The 17,286-nt window shown below is 38.3% G+C and overlaps 2 protein-coding genes across 3 annotated transcripts in view; one reads left to right on the forward strand and one right to left on the reverse strand.

Moving 5' to 3' along the window:
* The window catches only part of ZNF215 (zinc finger protein 215), a 145,381-nt gene that overhangs the window by 82,006 nt on the left and 46,089 nt on the right, over positions 1 to 17,286 (reverse strand). The window contains exon 2 of the mRNA XM_024757102.1: positions 15,505 to 15,567. The gene's annotated coding sequence lies outside the window, so the exon portion shown is untranslated. The remainder of the gene's footprint in view (positions 1 to 15,504; positions 15,568 to 17,286) is intronic.
* LOC112407707 (interferon-induced very large GTPase 1-like) overlaps positions 1 to 17,286 on the forward strand; it is a 29,326-nt gene that overhangs the window by 3,096 nt on the left and 8,944 nt on the right. Inside the window, exon 2 of one of the 2 annotated variants that reach the window (XM_024757099.1) lies at positions 3,282 to 3,351. The exons of the other annotated variant lie outside the window; for it this stretch is intronic. The gene's annotated coding sequence lies outside the window, so the exon portion shown is untranslated. The remainder of the gene's footprint in view (positions 1 to 3,281; positions 3,352 to 17,286) is intronic. 2 annotated transcript variants of the gene reach the window in all.

Below are 17,286 nucleotides of genomic sequence, written 5' to 3' on the forward strand. Positions count from 1 at the left end.
TTTGGTACGCGGGCCTCTCACTGTTGTGACCTCTCCCGTTGCGGAGCACAGGCTCCGGATGCGCAGGCTCAGCGGCCATGGCTCACGGGCCTAGCCACTCCGCAGCATGTGGGATCCTTCCAGACTGGGGCAAGAACCCATGTCCCCTGCATCGGCAGGCGGACTCTCAGCCACTGCGCCACCAGGGAAGCCCCCTTCCTTTTTTTTTTTTACTGCTGTATAATATTCCATTAGAAATGTACCACATTTTCTTTATCCATTCATCCATCAATGGACATTTATGTTTTTTCCAACTTTGGTTATTGTAAATAATGCTGGATTGAACCTGGTGGGGGAGAGGGAGGATTTTTTCAAATTAGTATTTTCTTTTCCTTTAGATAAATACTCAGAAGTGGCATTGGTGGATCATTATATTTGACAGAAACTGGGAAAGGCTGGACACTACATAAAGAGTCTAAAGCAGCTCACGATTAGCAGCAGAGCCTTTGAATGCACATTCTCTAACTACGTATCGAAAGCAGCCTCAAGTTACTCTCCATCCCATTATCTGCTTGTTTCTTTCCTAGCACTTAAAATAATCTGAAATTATTTTGCTTATTCAAATACTTACAAGTTTATGGTTTGCTTCCCTCCACTAGGGGTAAACACTGTAAGGGCAGGTATCTAACCTGCCTTATTCATCAAGCAACACAAAATACTTAAAACATTTCCCAGCATGATGATAGCCCTCAATAAATATGTGTGAAATAAATGCTGAAATTTTAAATCTTTGCCAAACTTCCAATCCATGGTACTTGTATGACCTAGTTCACTCAAAGGCACATTATCATGATGGGTACAGAGAGAGGAGATGGTCAACAAAGAGGAGCTCCCTAGATTCTTCTATTGTTTCTCTGATATCACTCTGCTTTAAACTTATCTGTAAATAAACCAGATTTTTCACTTGTTTAATATTCAAACTCTTTATTCTAAGAATAGGAGAATATTTCCAGGATCTATTAGAGCTGTTGTTACTGTTGTTGTTATTAATTCTGTACAACATTTGATGTATATTTTCATTATGGAGAATCAGGCCATACTGCCGCTCTGGGAAATATTCTTCTATTGTTTCTTTGATGATTTTTCTCAAACATCCTTTCTGATCTCTCCTTCTGAAAACCATATTAGACTCAGTCACATGTTGGCAGCATTTCTGGATCTAGCCTGCCTGTCTCATTAATGAGCTTTATAGCTCTTCATAGCCCTTTCCATGTCTTTATCCTTTGAAGTTAAATTCTTAAAGATCCCTCAGTTGAACATTCTAGCATAGTAGTGGAAACTTCGTGTGTATTCATTCAAATACTGAGACAGAAAGAACACTTCAGTTGGAAACTAAGAAGTAAAGAATCTCAAAGGAGATATCTTCATGTTCAGGCCAACAGGAATGGCAAATTTAGTTTTTTCACTCCCATCTTTTCTCCATTAAAAATGTCTCCTTAGGGGCTTCCCTGGTGGCACAGTGATTGAGAGTCCGCCTGCAGTCTCCTTAGAATAGGGCTGGTTTTTTTTCTTCAAAATATGATTGAACACTTGGTAGCATTTATAAAATTAAAGTTGGGGGGTTTATAAAAACCATAGTTCCTGATCAATAAGCTAGACATCCCATGTCAGATTCTCTGTGAGTGGGGCTGGGAACCCACATTTTTAAGATGTCCTCAGGTGATTATTATCCAAAATAAAGACTGAGAACAACTACTTTGAAAGATTAACTCATACTTTTAACTTTAAATTGGTTTAAAACCAAGTCCAGTTCGATCAGTCAGGCGAGTGAGGACATTACAATCCTTAACACCTCCATTAATTTGCTGCAATTTCTGCCTTCTTTAAATCTATCTCTATAATTTGGCATTCAAATAGACCAAAACTGTATGATAAGCTAGGTGGAGAAATCATTGTCAAAATCTTTCCAGCACCACAAAGTATGGGCAAATAATCTACCTCTTGGCCACAAGTCCTTCACTGTAGGCAACACTGAAGTAGACAAGAACTAAAAGACATCTTTCTTCTCCTCATCCTTCTTCCTACTACCCATATCTCTACTTTGCTTTCATTGACACAACCCCAGTATCAGCTCTGAGGCACACAAAGCTACAAAGAATGGCTTGTTGCCTTGGGAAACTATTGGAACAAGTGCCTTATACACAGCCCTCAGATATACACACATTTTACATGTATTTTTCTTAGATAATAAGTCAGTGAAAAGACACAACATGGCCTTGAACAAGGATGTAAGTCTTCGACTGTTAATAGATCCTTGCTGGAACTCACAAAGTTGAATTTTTATGTGACTTCAAGGATTTCTTCCCAGACACTCTAGACAGGGGTGGGAAGGAGGGATCCTGGTATACACCTTAACTGTAAAACTGATTTACTTCTGAGGAAAATACTAGTGTGTCTGGACCTACATACACCTAGTAAAGGCCACTGCATTAGTCTTCAGCAGAGATCGTTTTGTTAGGTTACATAAATACCAGGGACTCAGTCTTTAGCAAGGACTAAATATATGGATTGATTTCCACAATACACTTTCTCTAGTCAATACAAAGTCTTACTTGTACCATTCTGCTTAGTGAGCAAAGGTTGTGTCCACTGTGGTATAAACCAATGCTCCCAAATCACTGGCAGATCATCTCCTAATGTGGGGATATATCCATGGTCTGCTAGCTCCCTTCCGGGAAGGTCATCTTGAAAAATGTCTTCTGACACATTCAACTCCTATCCAATGCCCAGCAGACTTACTCATGCAGAGTGAGAAGAGCCTGACAGTGTAACAGGACACACAGACTCCCCAACTCCAGTGTCAGGACAATATCTGTCCAAATCTGAACCAGCCTCTCCAGTGGAGACAATCATTGAGGAGTCTGCCCTCCTCCCTATGTGCCTTTGTCTGTGCCCTTGAAATGACAGCTATGAGAATTCTAGCTCAACAGGTTTAGTCCTAAGTCTTAGAAAGAAAAAGCAGCTGCAGCTACTGTCCTACCCTTTTGGTTCCTTCCTAACCTATTTGGAGGTCAATGGCTATGGGATTTCAAAGGCTGAAGAGGCTTTCTTTGGGTTACAGTCTCCCACATTTCCTAAAGGAAAGAGACTCCTCATTCTGAGACAACAAGAAAATAACTAAAACATTAGCAGAAAAGAGACACAGCATCTCCCTTAACTTTCAGTCTACACCAAAATGATGAAAGTTATTTTCCATGTTGCAGCAATTTCTATGGCTAATATTTCCCATTATCTCATGGCAGAAGCACCAGGAGACAGGAAGCCACCTCTGAAAGTTAACCTTCAGGATCAGCATTCCTGACTGCAGCTGTGGTATGTAGTTTCTAGTTAAAATTAAAAAAGAAAGAAAGAAAGAAAAAAGCATGGCCTTAATTTAGACCTTTCTGTCTTGACTGATCCTTTCATTCTTCAATGTAGGTAAGCTTCCCAATCTTTATTGTACTTGATATATTGTCATCAAACCCTATATTTATGCTCCCTGGAGTGGTGGGTCTGCCATTCTACTTTCAGTTTTCATGGTCTCCTGCAGATTAGAGCCTGCTCCTCTACCTTGGGGAGCTTCTCATTTTCCTACATGTCCATTCCTGGTCCTATAGGATCCTATGGCCCTTGGGCCTTATTCATGCCATTCGAGCAGCCCTTGTCTCTTTTCATGATGTTTTCACCATTACACTTGCCACTTTTCTGGTTACTTTGGTTCCTAGGCCAATCTTAATTAGATATCCTCTCTGAAAATTTGCCTCTACCACCTGGAATAGGTGTAGGCACCAAATGAACTCCATGTACAGAATAGCTCAGCTGCAATCCTGAGCCACCTAAACTCCAAGTCCCTTTGGCCAACTAAAAGGATGTCTTGAAGGTTATATGTCTCCCCAAATAACAGCCATCCTACTTGTTTCCATGGCATACACTCCCTGGGCTATGCTTCCCTTAATTCCTTTCCTACACTCTACCTTGATGCACTGAAAAGTTCCCTGGAACCTAATCTTCATATGTATTCCTTCTACGTTCTCCGGTTTAGCTCTTCAAGTCCCCACTAACAGCTCCTCTCTCCAGATTTTCCTAAAATGGGAGGCATACTCTTATTACTAGGAGAATCAGATTCTCCCTTGGCTTAGTGGTGGAAACCTCCTTTAGGTCCTCCTCCCCTTCAGTGGGATTTACCTCATTGAGTCCCACATCCCTTTGGGCACTGAGACTGGGGTTTCAACAGGGCTTTAAAAACATTAAATGATAGGAGGAGTTAACATTATTGAACCCTTAGAATAGGTCAAACACTGGGCTGAGCATGTTACATATTTTGTCACTTGGCACACAGATGAGGGTAGCTCCATGATTCGAGGCCTATGTAATGCCCTCCCCCTGCTGCTAGCTAATAGAATGTGGCATAGATAAAGGAATTTTTCAGATGAAATTAAGGTCCCAAATCAGTTGATTTTGCATTAACCAAAAGGAATATTAACCTGGCTAGGCTCGACTTAATCAGGGAAAAGACCTTAAAGAGCGACTCAGCCTTTCTTTAGAGATAATTTTCCCTCCCGCTGGCTTAAAGAAGTAAGCTACCATTTTGAAGGAGGGCTTACAGAAAAGATAATGTGGCAAGGAACTGTGGACAGTCCTAAAATCATAAGGAGATGAATTGTGTCAACATGTATAAGCTGAAAGCAGCTTTTCTCCAGTTGAGGCTCTAGATGAAAATACAGCTCAGTCAACACCTGGAGTGCTGCCTTGTAAGACCTTGAGCAGAGGACCCAGCTAAGCCATGTCAGACTCCTGACAGAAATTGTGATATAATGTGTGTGTTTTTTAAGATACTAAGTTTGTGGCAATCTATTATAGGATAATATAAAAAGAATACAGATTTTGGTGCCTAGAAGTGGTACCTAAAACTTGGGAACAGCTTTGGAATCAGGCAAGTGAGCAGAAGCTAGAACTTTGAAGAGCATGACATAGAAAGCCTATATACCTTCGACAGACTGTTAGAAGAAATCCAGACTTTAGGTATCCTGCAGTGAGGGCTCAGAAGAAACTGAGGGGCATGTTATTAGAAATAGAAGGAAGAGGATTCTTGTTATGTAGTGATAGAAAGCTTAGCAAAATTATGTCCTGGAGTTATGTACAAGGAAATACTTAAAAGCTGGTTTTATACTTAGGGAGACTTCCAAGTGAGGTGTTAAAAGTGCCTCCTGATTTCTTCTTGCTGCTTATGATAAAATGTGAGAAAAGAAAGATAAATTGGGGAAAGAACTGTTAAACAAAAAGGAGCCAAGGCCTTACAATTTTGAAATTTCTCAGCCTCTGCAAAGGGCAAAACCCATTAGAATAAAGAGATTCACAGTCTTGAATCTCTGTTGATTATGATTGTACAACCTTTTCCTAAAACCTCAGAAAGATTAAAAGGTAAAGGAATCAGGCACAAAAATGGTCCTTTCAAGAAGATAAGCGTTTGCCTCACAGATATCAACCAAATTAGAAGTCCTCTAGGAAGCTTAAGGTCACTGTTTCCTACTATCTCAGCGGGAGGCCAAGGCTTTGGTCACTGCTTCCTACCATCTCAGTGGGAGGCCAAGGCTTTTCCAGAAGGGTTTGTCTGGAAAAGAACCATAGAAGTGGCTTTTGTCTATAGGAGTGAACCCCACTGAAATCTATAGAAGATCCACAAAGTTCTTGAGAAAATTTGTTCAGCAGAAACACTGCTAGCTGTTGTTGGATGGAGAATCTGTTTACGTCTATCAGATCTAGCTGGTTACAGTGTTGTTCAACTACCCTGTTTCCTTACTGATCTTCTACCTAGTTGTTTTTATCCATTATTGAAAGTACAGCAATGAAATCTCCAACTATTATTTCAGAACTGTCTATTTCTGTCTTCACTTCTCAATGTTTGCTTCCTATGGTTTGGAGTTCTGTTGTTAGGTTCATAGGTTTATAAGTTTCATATCTTCTTGATGGGTTGACACTTCTATCAATATTTAGTGTTCTTCCTTGTCTCTTGTAACAACTTTTGACTTAAAAGTCTATTTTGTCTGATCTTAGCATAGATACCTCAGTTCTCTTTTAGTAACTATTTGCCTGGAGTGCCCTTTTCTATCTTTTCACTTTTGTCCTATATGTCTTGGATATAAAATGAGTCTTTTCCAGACAGCATATAATTGCATTTTGTTTTTCACTCTATTACGAGAATATTTACCTTTTAATGAAAAGAGTTTAATCCATTTACAAAAATTACTGATAAAGAAACACTTATTCTGCCATTTTGCTTTGTCTTTTATATGTTTTGTATCTTTTTTGTTCCTCAAGGTCTCCATTAACTGCCTTCTTTTGTGTTTGATTTTTTTGTAGTGTATGATTTTGATTCCTTTCTAATTTCCTTTTCTGTATATTTTAAAAGTTATTTTAGCATTGGTTGTCCTGGAGCTTACAATTAGCCTCTCAAACCTGTAACAATCTATGTTGAATTAATATCACATTAGCTTCCATAAGTATATAAAAATTCAGATCCTACACTGCTCCATCCCTCCTCCCCTTTATGTTGTTGTGTCACAAATTACATCTTTCTACTTTGTGTGCTCATTTAACATAGATTTATCATTATCATTTTATTCATTTGTCTTTCAATCAAATTGGGAAAGAAAAAGGAGTCACAAATGAAAAGTACAATAATACTGGCTTATATATTTCTTTACCTGTGTTATTTTTTCACGTGGCTTCAAGTTACTGCCAAGTGTTCTTTCATTTCCACCTGACTCCCTTTAGCATTTCCTGTAGGACATATCTACTAGTGATGAACTCCCTCAGCATTTGCTAATCTGGGAATGTCTTAACTTCTTCTTTATTTTATTTATTTATTTTTGCGGTACGCGGGCCTCTCACTGTTGTGGCCTCTCCCATTGCGGGGCACAGGCTCCGGACGCGCAGGCTCAGCAGCCATGGCCCACGGGCCCCGCCGCTCCGCGGCATGTGGGATCTTCCCGGACTGGGGCACGAACCCGTGTCCCCTGCATCGGCAGGCAGACTCCCAACCACTGCGCCACCAGGGAAGCTCTCTTCTTTATTTTTGAATGATGGTTTTGCCAGATATAGGATTATGGGTTTTCTCTTTCTTTATGTACTTTAAATATGTCATCCCACTGCCATCTGGCCTCCATGGTTCCTGCTAAGAAATCCAGTCTTTTTCTTACTGAGTCTCCCTTGTATATGACAGTCACTTCTTTTTTATCCGTTTTTTTTTGTTGTTGTTGTTGTTTCTTTTTTTTTTTTTTGCGGTACGCGGGCCTCTCACTGTTGTGGCCTCTCCCGTTGCGGAGCAACAGGCTCCGGACGCGCAGGCTCAGCGGCCATGGCTCACGGGCACAGCCGCTCCGCGGCATGTGGGATCTTCCCAGAGCGGGGCACGAACCCATGTCCCCTGCATTGGCAGGCGGACTCTCAACCACTGCGCCACCAGGGAAGCCCGACAGTCACTTCTTTATTGCTGCTTTCAAGATTCTCTCTTTGTCTCTGGCCTTTAAAAGTTTCATCATAAAGTGTCTCAGTGTGGACCTCTTGTGTTTTTCCTCCCTAAAGTTCACTGAGCTTCTTAAATGTGTAAATTCATGTACTTAATCAAATTATGACTTTTTGGGCATAGTTTCTTCAAAATTCTTTTACATCATTTCTCTCTATTGTTCCTTATGCAACTCCCATTATCTGTATGTGGTATGCTTGATGGTGTCCCACAGGTCTCCTAGGCTCTCTTCATTTTTGTTCACTCCTTCATCTTTATGTTCCTCAAACTGGATAATTTTAAATGACCTATTTTCAACTTCTCTGGTTTTTAATTCTGCCTGCTGTAATCTGATGTTGAAATTCTTAGTGAATTCTTCATTTCAGTTATTGTAATTTTTAACCCCAGAATTTGTTTGGTCCCTTTTTATCTCTTCAGAGATATATACTATTTGGGGCACATCATTCCCCTGGTGTTACTGAATCTTTGTCCATGATCTGTGTTAGCATTTTGAGCATATTTAAGCCAGATGAATTAAAGGTCTTGCTGAATACCTTCTATGACTTGATTCCTCATGATAGTTTCTATTCATTTTTCTGTGAATGGGTCATATTTTCTTGTTTCTTTGCACGTTTTAAAATTTGTTTTGTGGAAAACTGAACATTTTGAATGTTATAATAAAGTAACACTTGAAATCATAATCTTTCTTGTGCTCAGGGTTTGTTTTGGTTTGTTCCTGTGGGTTTTGGTTATATGTTTAGTACTTTTCTACCTTTTTCTCTAAAGATATTTGTGGTTTGCGCTCTCTGAAATGTGTTCTTTAGCTTATCATGAGCTTATGTGTTGATTGAGATTTTTTTGCCTAAAGACAAAACAAAAAACAAACCAACAAACAAAACAAAAAACACCTCGCTTTGCATACTGGCTCAGTGTTTAGCATTCCTCCAACGCTTAACCTGGCCCTTTACAACTCTGCCTTAGCCTTCACTTTCTGCTTCTGAACCTAAGGATCATTTAGAGGTATAAATCCTACACACAGGGAACTTTTTACTGTTCCACTTCCACACAACATCTCTCTCACCAGTCTTTCCTACCAAGTTTCAGCATGTCTATTATTTGTCTCAACCTTAACATCTTCCCCCAGACAGTAGGGGTTTTCCATTTACCTTTCTTGTTTGCAAGGAATGCCCTCCACTTGGCTGCTTTTGTGCCCTGAAGCAGCTCTGTGCTACACAAAACTGCCTTTCATCAGTCCTTCAGATAGTCCCCAGAGGGCTCCAAATAGACAAACACAATTCTCTGAGATCAAGGTCTGCTCTTCTCCCTTTGAAATCAGGGACAAGGGTCTCACAATGGGAACGTGGGCTGATATCTTCAAGATTCCCTCAAGCAGGGGAGGAAGGTGGCCCAAAGGCAAGTAAAGATGCCACAACACTCCCCTACCATTTTTAAGTTGCCTTTTTCTTGATCAGCGGATACTTGGTTACTATAGACCTTTGATTATTTTCCAGATTTCCAACAAAGTTGATTCTGATGTTTTTTCTCTTGCTTGTTTATTGTTTCAGTAGAAGGATGCGCCCTTGGAGCTACTTATCCTTTCATACTTGCGGATGTGCTCCTATATAATTTATTTTTCATAATGGCTGTGCTTAATAACTGCCTTACAAAATTCCTGAACATTTGACATTTGGTTCTCATTAGTCAGTATAGGCTGGTTCCATCATACCATGAAATATGGTCACTGAGGGCATAACAGAGGTTTACAGAGGTCTCTGAGAAAGCACTCAGAGCATGTCTATAAGAAAGGTCTCCCAACCCAGCCAAGAACTGAAGGCCTATGATTGAGATTTTATTCCTCCCTAAAAATGCTCTTGGATTCTTTTCTAACCCTTTTATCAACTATTCTTCTCCCCTACACCTAACCCATTTCTGATCTCAATGAGAGATTCTCACAAAAGATAGACCCTTAGCCACTCTAACTCTCAGTAATCAGAGCTCCAGAAGATTTTAGGCACCTTTCAGCAGGCAAAGTAATAAAAGACTGCAGTATCACCATATGATAAATGTCAAATAATATTCTAAGTCAAGCCTTTGTAGAAGAATATGCATGAAGCAAAGTTTCTCAGGCTCTAGTATAATTTTAGACATCATAATTATAGTTATAATTAGGGTCACAGTACGTAAAAACAGCACTGGCCAGGCAGAAATGTTTATTTCTAGGAAGTTAAAGCAACTTAGATAAAATTAAAATTCTGTTGCAAGAATGAAGTTGAGACAGGATCTATAAGATGGCAACATTTCTTTATGTGGAAAAGTTTTCCATCATTGCCAAGGCACTGCTGACTTAAAAAGAAAAAAAAAAACACTGTTGTTTCTGGGAAATGAGAGAGAGAGAGAGAGAGAGAAATAAAACTGAAAGCCTTTCCACAGCAGTTGGTAGGAGTGAAGGAAGGGCTGACCCTGACAGCTGGGTGATGAATAGGGCTTATATGTGTGATGCCCCACCCAGGGGCACTCACGCTCAGACCCATACAGGACAACCCACCTTATAATCAGTAGTCCTCTTTTTATGATAATTTTTAAACTTGAGTCATTATTAAACACATAATTCAAGATCCTTGAGTCTTTGCAAGATAACAAATGTTAACACACAGTAAAAAGTTTTGCTTTCTTTTTTGCTTCCTTATCTTATTTTTAAATCAGACCCTGTGCTACACAGGAAGCCAAAGCCTAAACTAAAAGCAGTCAGCCTTAACTCTAAGAGACTCAGGGAAAGAACCCATTCTATATGCACATATCTCTGGAACAATTTGAAAACAGGAGCTTGGCTTAAAGAGACAAGTTGGTAAGAAAGAAGGGAAATGGAAGAGAAAGGGGTATAAGAATTGACACAGAGACTGAAAAAGAAACAGCGATGAAAAAAGTCAAAAGGAGCAGAGACTAAAAACAGAGACACAAGGATAGACTATAAGACTTCTTAAGATAAAAACATGAATTTGACATGGTGGTTGATGCATAATAGCTACAAGTGTGGGAAGAAGGGGAGTACACGATCTAAACAGGTAATTTAAGAAACAGTTGGAGGGCTTCCCTGGTGGCACAGTAGTTAAGAATCCGCCTGCCAATGCAGGGGACACAGGTTTGAGCCCTGGTCTGGGAAGATCCCACATGCCGCAGAGCAACTAAGCCCGTGCGCCACAACTACTGAGCCTGCACTCTACAGCCGGGGAGCCTCAACTACTGAGCCCACGTGCCACAACTACTGAAGCCTGCGTGCCTAGAGCCTGTGCTCCGCAATGAGAGAAGCCACCGCAATGAGAAGCCTGCACATTGCAACAAAGAGTAGCCCTCGCTTGCCACAACTAGAGAAAGCCCGTGTGCAGCAACAAAGACCCAATGAAGACAAAAATAAATTAAAAAAAAAAAAGCTTTAAAAAAAAACAGTTGGAAAATCTATATAATATATATATAAGTACAAGGTGCTATTGATAGCACAGGAAAGAGAGCTATGTACTCAACCTAAAGATTAATGAAAGGCTTCACAAATAAGGAGAAACTTGAATTAGGGCAGAAGGAATATAGAACCCCTGGCAGAAATGGTGGGGAGGAAAGGCTCATCCAGGGTAATATTTAGAGTCAAGAATGCCATGAGAATGAAGGAAGATGGCAGAGTGTGGTTTTTAAGGGAGAGAGTGAGGTAAGTATTAGGAAAAGGAAAAGGAGTGGTTGTGAAAGGTATGGTAGAGTATGATTCTTGTTAAAGTATAAAGGCCTTGAATGATAAGCCATTTTAATTTTATCACGAGACAATGTAGAATTTTCAGTTTTCTAAACAAAACAATACATGATTTAAATTTGGATGTCAAAAGGATGACTCTGGATGCAATGTGGAAAAGGAATTACAAGAGAGGAAAAAAATTATTGAATATACCAGAGCAAAGATGAAGGCCCAGTGGCAGTGTGTATATGGAATAGGTAATAGACTCATGAGCCAATTGATACAGGTGATATATAGGATAATCTATGCCCAATATATAGTAGATGCCCAAAAATGAAAAGTTATAGATGGAAAACTATGAAATAAGGTGTCCAGAAAACAAATGTGCCCATACCACTCTCCCCTCATTAGCATTGGGGGATATATGTGGTCTAAAGGTGAATCTAGACAGGAGCCAGAACTGGAAATGAGTCTGTAATTAGTATGAGACATATTCCTACCCACAGAAGTTAATCCAACACCACCAAACACCAACACCAAGTACAAAGTGAAAGAACTGGATCACAGATAGAAAGTGGGCACCCAAAACCAAACGCAACTCTAAGAGAAACTAGAAAAGTTAGAAACAAATGAGGAGTGCCTCAAAAGATTCCCATGATTAGCATCAGAACTATCTACATTTCATGACACCTTATGCATTCTCTAGAGAATCAAGAAGTAAAGTCATCTAATGAGGATTAGGGCTCCAATTAAAGCTCTGTTTCTCCCTCCTCCTAGACTACTCTCATCATTTCCTTCCTCCTAGACTGATGCAGAACCCTCTCTGAACATGTCTTATTCATGCCTATAACCCCATTTTTGAGCAGAACACCTGGCACATAGTCTATGATAGGTACATGGGTTTGAACTGGATGGAAAAATTTGAGAATATGATGTCTGACTGTAGTGAGCTAAAGAGAGACAGAAGTCAAAGGTGATGACTTGGAACCTGAGACACTGGAAAAATTAAAATAGGATGAGTGTGATGGGAAAACAAAAGGAGGGAGAGGTTTGGAAATCAGGTGATGAGTGCAATTGGGACATTCTGTTTTGATCCAACTTCATGGGGAGTTCTGGCTGGTGAAGACCACATCTCTGTCTTAGGCTGATCCCTAGATTGGCTCTCCAAATGCATGTCTTCATGCCCTCATCCAGGTATTCAACTTTCTTCTCCTCTCCCCTCAACTATCCACCAACAATCCCCAAACACGTGGCTGTCCCCTGCCCAGCCTAAAGGCTTTCTACAACTCATTAGCGACACAATGAAAACATATTGTGAGCAGTGTTCTACATGGGGACATTAGGTTGGGTTGCTAATCATATTGTTCGAGTTCTCTTTGTATTTACTTATTTTTTCTTGGTTTTTTTTATCAGTTACCAAAAAACATACTAAATACTAAACCTTTCCCAAAGTAGTTGTGGATTATCAATTTCACCAAGTAATTCTGTAAACTTTGCTTTATTTTTATTGAACTTATTTTTTAGAGCGCTTTTAGGTTTACACATAAATAAGCAGAAGTTACAGAGATTTCCCATATACCTCTTGCCCCCGCACGTGTCATCTCCTGCATTATCAACATCCCCCAACAAAGTGGCACATCCGTTACAGTGATGAACCCACATTGAAAAATCAATTATCACTCAGAGTATGAAGTTTACATAGGTCTTGCACATTCTATGGGTTTTGAAAAACGTCTAATGAAGTGTAATGAACCCTTAAATATACAGAATAGGTTCACTGCCCTAAAAATCCTCTGTGCTCCTCCTACTCATTCTTTCCTTGTAACCACTCATCTTTCTGCTGACACCATAGTTTTGTCTTTTCCATAATGTCATACAGTTGGAATCATAAAGTATGTAGGTAGGCATTTTAGTCTCGCTTTTTACGCTTAGAAATATACTTTTAAGTTTCCTCCATGTCTTCTCATTTTTCATTTAATTTCACTTCATTCTTTTCATTTTTTTTAAGAACTGAATAATACTCCATTGTCTAGATGTACCACAGTTTATTATCCATTGACCTATTGAAGGATATCTTGGTTACTTCCAAGTTTTTGAAATTATAAATAAAGCTGCTATAGACATCTGTGTGCCAGCTTTTGTGAGGTATAATTTAGGTAAATACCAAGGAGCATGATTGCTAATCATAAGGAAAAAGAATATTTGGTTTTGTAAGAATGAACCAAACTGACTTTCAAAGTAGCTATTCCGTTTGCACTCCCAGAAGCAATGAATATGAGCTTCTTTCATGCCAGACCCTTATCAGCAATTGGAGTTGCCAGTGATCTGGATTTTGGCCATTCTAATAGGTACTTAGGCATATCTCATTTTATTGCACTTCATGGGTATTGTGTTTTATTACAAATTGAAGGTTTGTGGCAACCCTGCATCAAGCAAGTCTATTGGCACCATTTTTTTCTCTCCACAACCCCTGGTTTCCACGGATCTTTTTACAGTATCCAAAGTTTTGGCTTCCACTATTTCATATAGTTGGAATCATAAATTATGTAGCATTATCAGACTGATTTCTTTCACATAGCAATGTGATTTAAGGTTCTTCTATGTCTTTTCATGGCTTTATAGCTCAATTCTTCTTTTGCTAAATAATAATCCATTGTATGGATGTACCACAGTTTGTTAATCTATTAACCTACTGAAGGACCTCTTGTTTGCATCCAAGTTTGCAAATATGAATAAAGCTTCTATAGACATCATGGGGAGGTTTTGTGTAAACTTAAGTTTTCAACTCATTTGAGTAAATACCAAGTAGCTTCATTGCTGGATCATACGGTAAGAGTACAGGGTTTTGTTTTGTTTTTTTGTAAGAAACTGCCAACCAGTCTTCCAAAGTAACTGTAACATTTTGCATTCCTACCAGCAATGTATGAGGGTTCTTAACCATCCTAATTGGTGTGTAGTGGCATCTTGTTGTTTTAATTTGCAGTTCTCTAATGACAAAGACGATGAGCATTTTTTCATGTTTATTTGCCGTTTGTATATGTTTTTGTTAAAATATCTGTTAAAAAATGTTGCACCATTTTTAATTGGGTTGCTTGTTTTCTTACTGTTGTATTTTAAGGATTCTTTGTACATTTGGGATACCAGCCTTTTATTAGATATATATTTTGCAAAGACTTGCTCCCAGGCTTTGGCTTATCTTTCCTTTTTTTTATTAAACAGCATCTTTCATACAACAGAAGTTTTAAAATTAATGAAGTCCACTTATCAACTTATTCTTTCATGGATCATGCTTTTGATTTTGTATCTAAAGTGTCATCGTCAATCCCAAGGTCACCTATATTTTCTCCTATGTTATCTTCTAGGAGTTTCATAGTTTTGCATTTTAGATTTAGGTAATATGATCCATTTTGAGTTAATTTTGCGAGGAGTGCAAGATCTGTACCTAGATTCATTTTTTTGCATGCAGACGTCCAGTTATTCCAGCACCCTTTGTTAAGACTATCCTTTCTTCCATTGGATTACCTTGACTCCTTTCTCAAGATCAGTTGACTATATTTGTGTGGGTCTATTCCTGGATCTTCTAGCCCATTCATCAATTCTATTTGTCTCCTTTTGCCAGTACCATACTGTCTTTTATTTTTTTTTAATCTTTATTGGAGTATAATAGCTTTACAATGGTGTGTTAGCTTCTGCTTTATAACGAAGTGAATCAGCTATACATATACATATATCCCCATATCTCCTCCCGCTTGCGTCTCCCTCCCACCCTCCCTATCCCACCCCTCTAGGTGGTCACAAAGCACCTTCATAGCTTCACAGTAAGTCTTGAAATCTGGGAGTGTCGGTATTCTGACTTTGTTCTTCCCCCAGTATTTTGTTGGCTATTCTGGGTCTTTTGCTTTCCTTGTAAACTTCAGAATCAAGTTGTTGATATCCACACAATAACTTGCTGCGTTTTGCCTGGGATTGCATTGTCTCTATAGATTAAGTTGGGAAGAATTGGTCTTAATATTAAACACAAAATATCTCTAAATTTATGCAGATATTCTTTGATTTCTTTCATCAGGGTTTTGTGGTTTTCCTTATATAGATCTTGAACATATTTTATTAGGTTTATACCTAAGTATTTCTTTTTTGAGGGTGCTAATTTAAATGATATTGTGTATTTAATCTCAAATTCCAATTGTTTATTGCTAGCATATAAAAAAACAATAATTTTTGTAAGTTAACCCTTGCATCCTGCAACCTTGTTATATTCACTTACCAGTTCCAGGAGATTCTTCTGTTGTTGATTCTTTGGCATTTTTTACATAGACGATCATGTCATCTACAAACAAATACAGTGTTATTTATTTTTTCCCAATCTGTATATTTTTATTTCCTTTTCTTATCTTATTAGCTAACTCTTCCAACAGAATGTGTTATAGGAGTGATGAAACGGGATTCCTTTACCAATTCCATTTTAAGAGGAAAGCTTCTAGGTTCTTACCATTAAGTGTGATGTTAACAGTAGGGTTTTTGTTAGTGTCTTTTTATCAATTTCAAGAAGTTCCCCTCTATTCCTAGTTTGCTGAAAGTTTTTATAATGAATGGGTGTTGGATTTTGTCAAATAGTTTTTCTCCATATATTGATATGATCATGTGATATTTCTTCTTAGTCTGTTGTGGTGTATTACATTAATTGATTCTGAATGTTGAATCGGTTTTGCATACCTGAGATAAATCCCACTTGGTTGTGGTGGATTATTCTTTTACACATTATTAGATTTAATTTGTTACTTTTTTTTTCATGAGGGATATAGGTTTATAGTTCTCTTTCTTGTAATGTCCTTGACTGATTTTGGTATCAGGGTGATGTTGACCTCATGAATTAAATTAGGAAGTATTCCCTCTGCTTCTGTCCTCTGAAAGAGATTGTACATATTTGGTACAATTTCTTCCTTAAATGTTTGGTAGAATTCACCAGTGAATCCCACTGGGACTGATGCTTTCTGTTTTGGATGGGTTGTTAATTATTGATTCAATTTTTTTTAATACACACGGGCCTATTCAGATTACCTATTTCCTTTCATGTAACCTATGATAGCTTGTTGTCTTCCAAGGAACTAGTGCATTTCATCTAGGTTATCAAATTTGAGAGCAAACAGTTGTTCATAGTACTCTTTTCTTCATCCTCTTAATGTCTGTAGGATTCATATTCATAACCCCTATTTTATTTCCAGTATTAGTAATTTGTGCCTTCCCTCTTTCTTTTCATAGTCTGAATTATCACTTTTGTTGGTATTTTCATAGAATCAAATTATGGTTTTATTGATTTTCTCTACTGATTTCCTGTTTTTGATTTTATTGGTTTCTGCTTTAGTTTTCATTATTTCTTTTCTCTTGCTTATTTAAATTTAATTTCCTCTTCATTTCCTAAGGTGGAAACTTAGATTACTGATTTCAGATAATTTTTTCTTACATATGCATTCAATGTAAATTTCCCTCAAGCACTGCTTTCAGTGTAGCCCACAAATTTTGATAAGCTCTATGATCAAGTGTTTTTGTTACTTCATTTTTTCTCTGTTAGTTTGACAGTTACTCTTCTGTTTGACATTATATTAGAAATTGCAACATATATTGTACTTAACAAATGGCACCAAAATCAATAGAATCTTTGACCCTCCTCTCAAATACTGCAAGGACCTGTTGGTGATATTTTCCTTCTCCTGAAAAAACATGCCTTAGTAGTTCATTCAATGTGCATTTCCAAGTAGCAGACTCTGTCAACGTGTTCTTTTCAATCAAGTTTTTCTTCCACCGTAACTCTTTAAGGATATCTAACTCTGTATAGAATCCGAGTTTGTCAGCTATTTTCTTTCAATATTTAAAATTCCATTCCACTGGCTTCTGGCTTCCATCAATGCTGCTGAGAAGTCAGCCCTCTCTCTAATTATTAGTTGTTTGAAGATAAAATCTGTTTTTCTCTAAATGCTTTGTTTTTGCTGTTTTGTTTTATTTTCTGCAGTTCCACTATGATATGTCTGATTGTGAATTTATTTGCTCT

The sequence above is a fragment of the Neophocaena asiaeorientalis genome, unplaced genomic scaffold, assembly GCF_003031525.2.
Source record: "Neophocaena asiaeorientalis asiaeorientalis breed wild unplaced genomic scaffold, Neophocaena_asiaeorientalis_V1.1 scaffold504, whole genome shotgun sequence".
Classification (NCBI taxonomy): domain Eukaryota; kingdom Metazoa; phylum Chordata; class Mammalia; order Artiodactyla; family Phocoenidae; genus Neophocaena; species Neophocaena asiaeorientalis.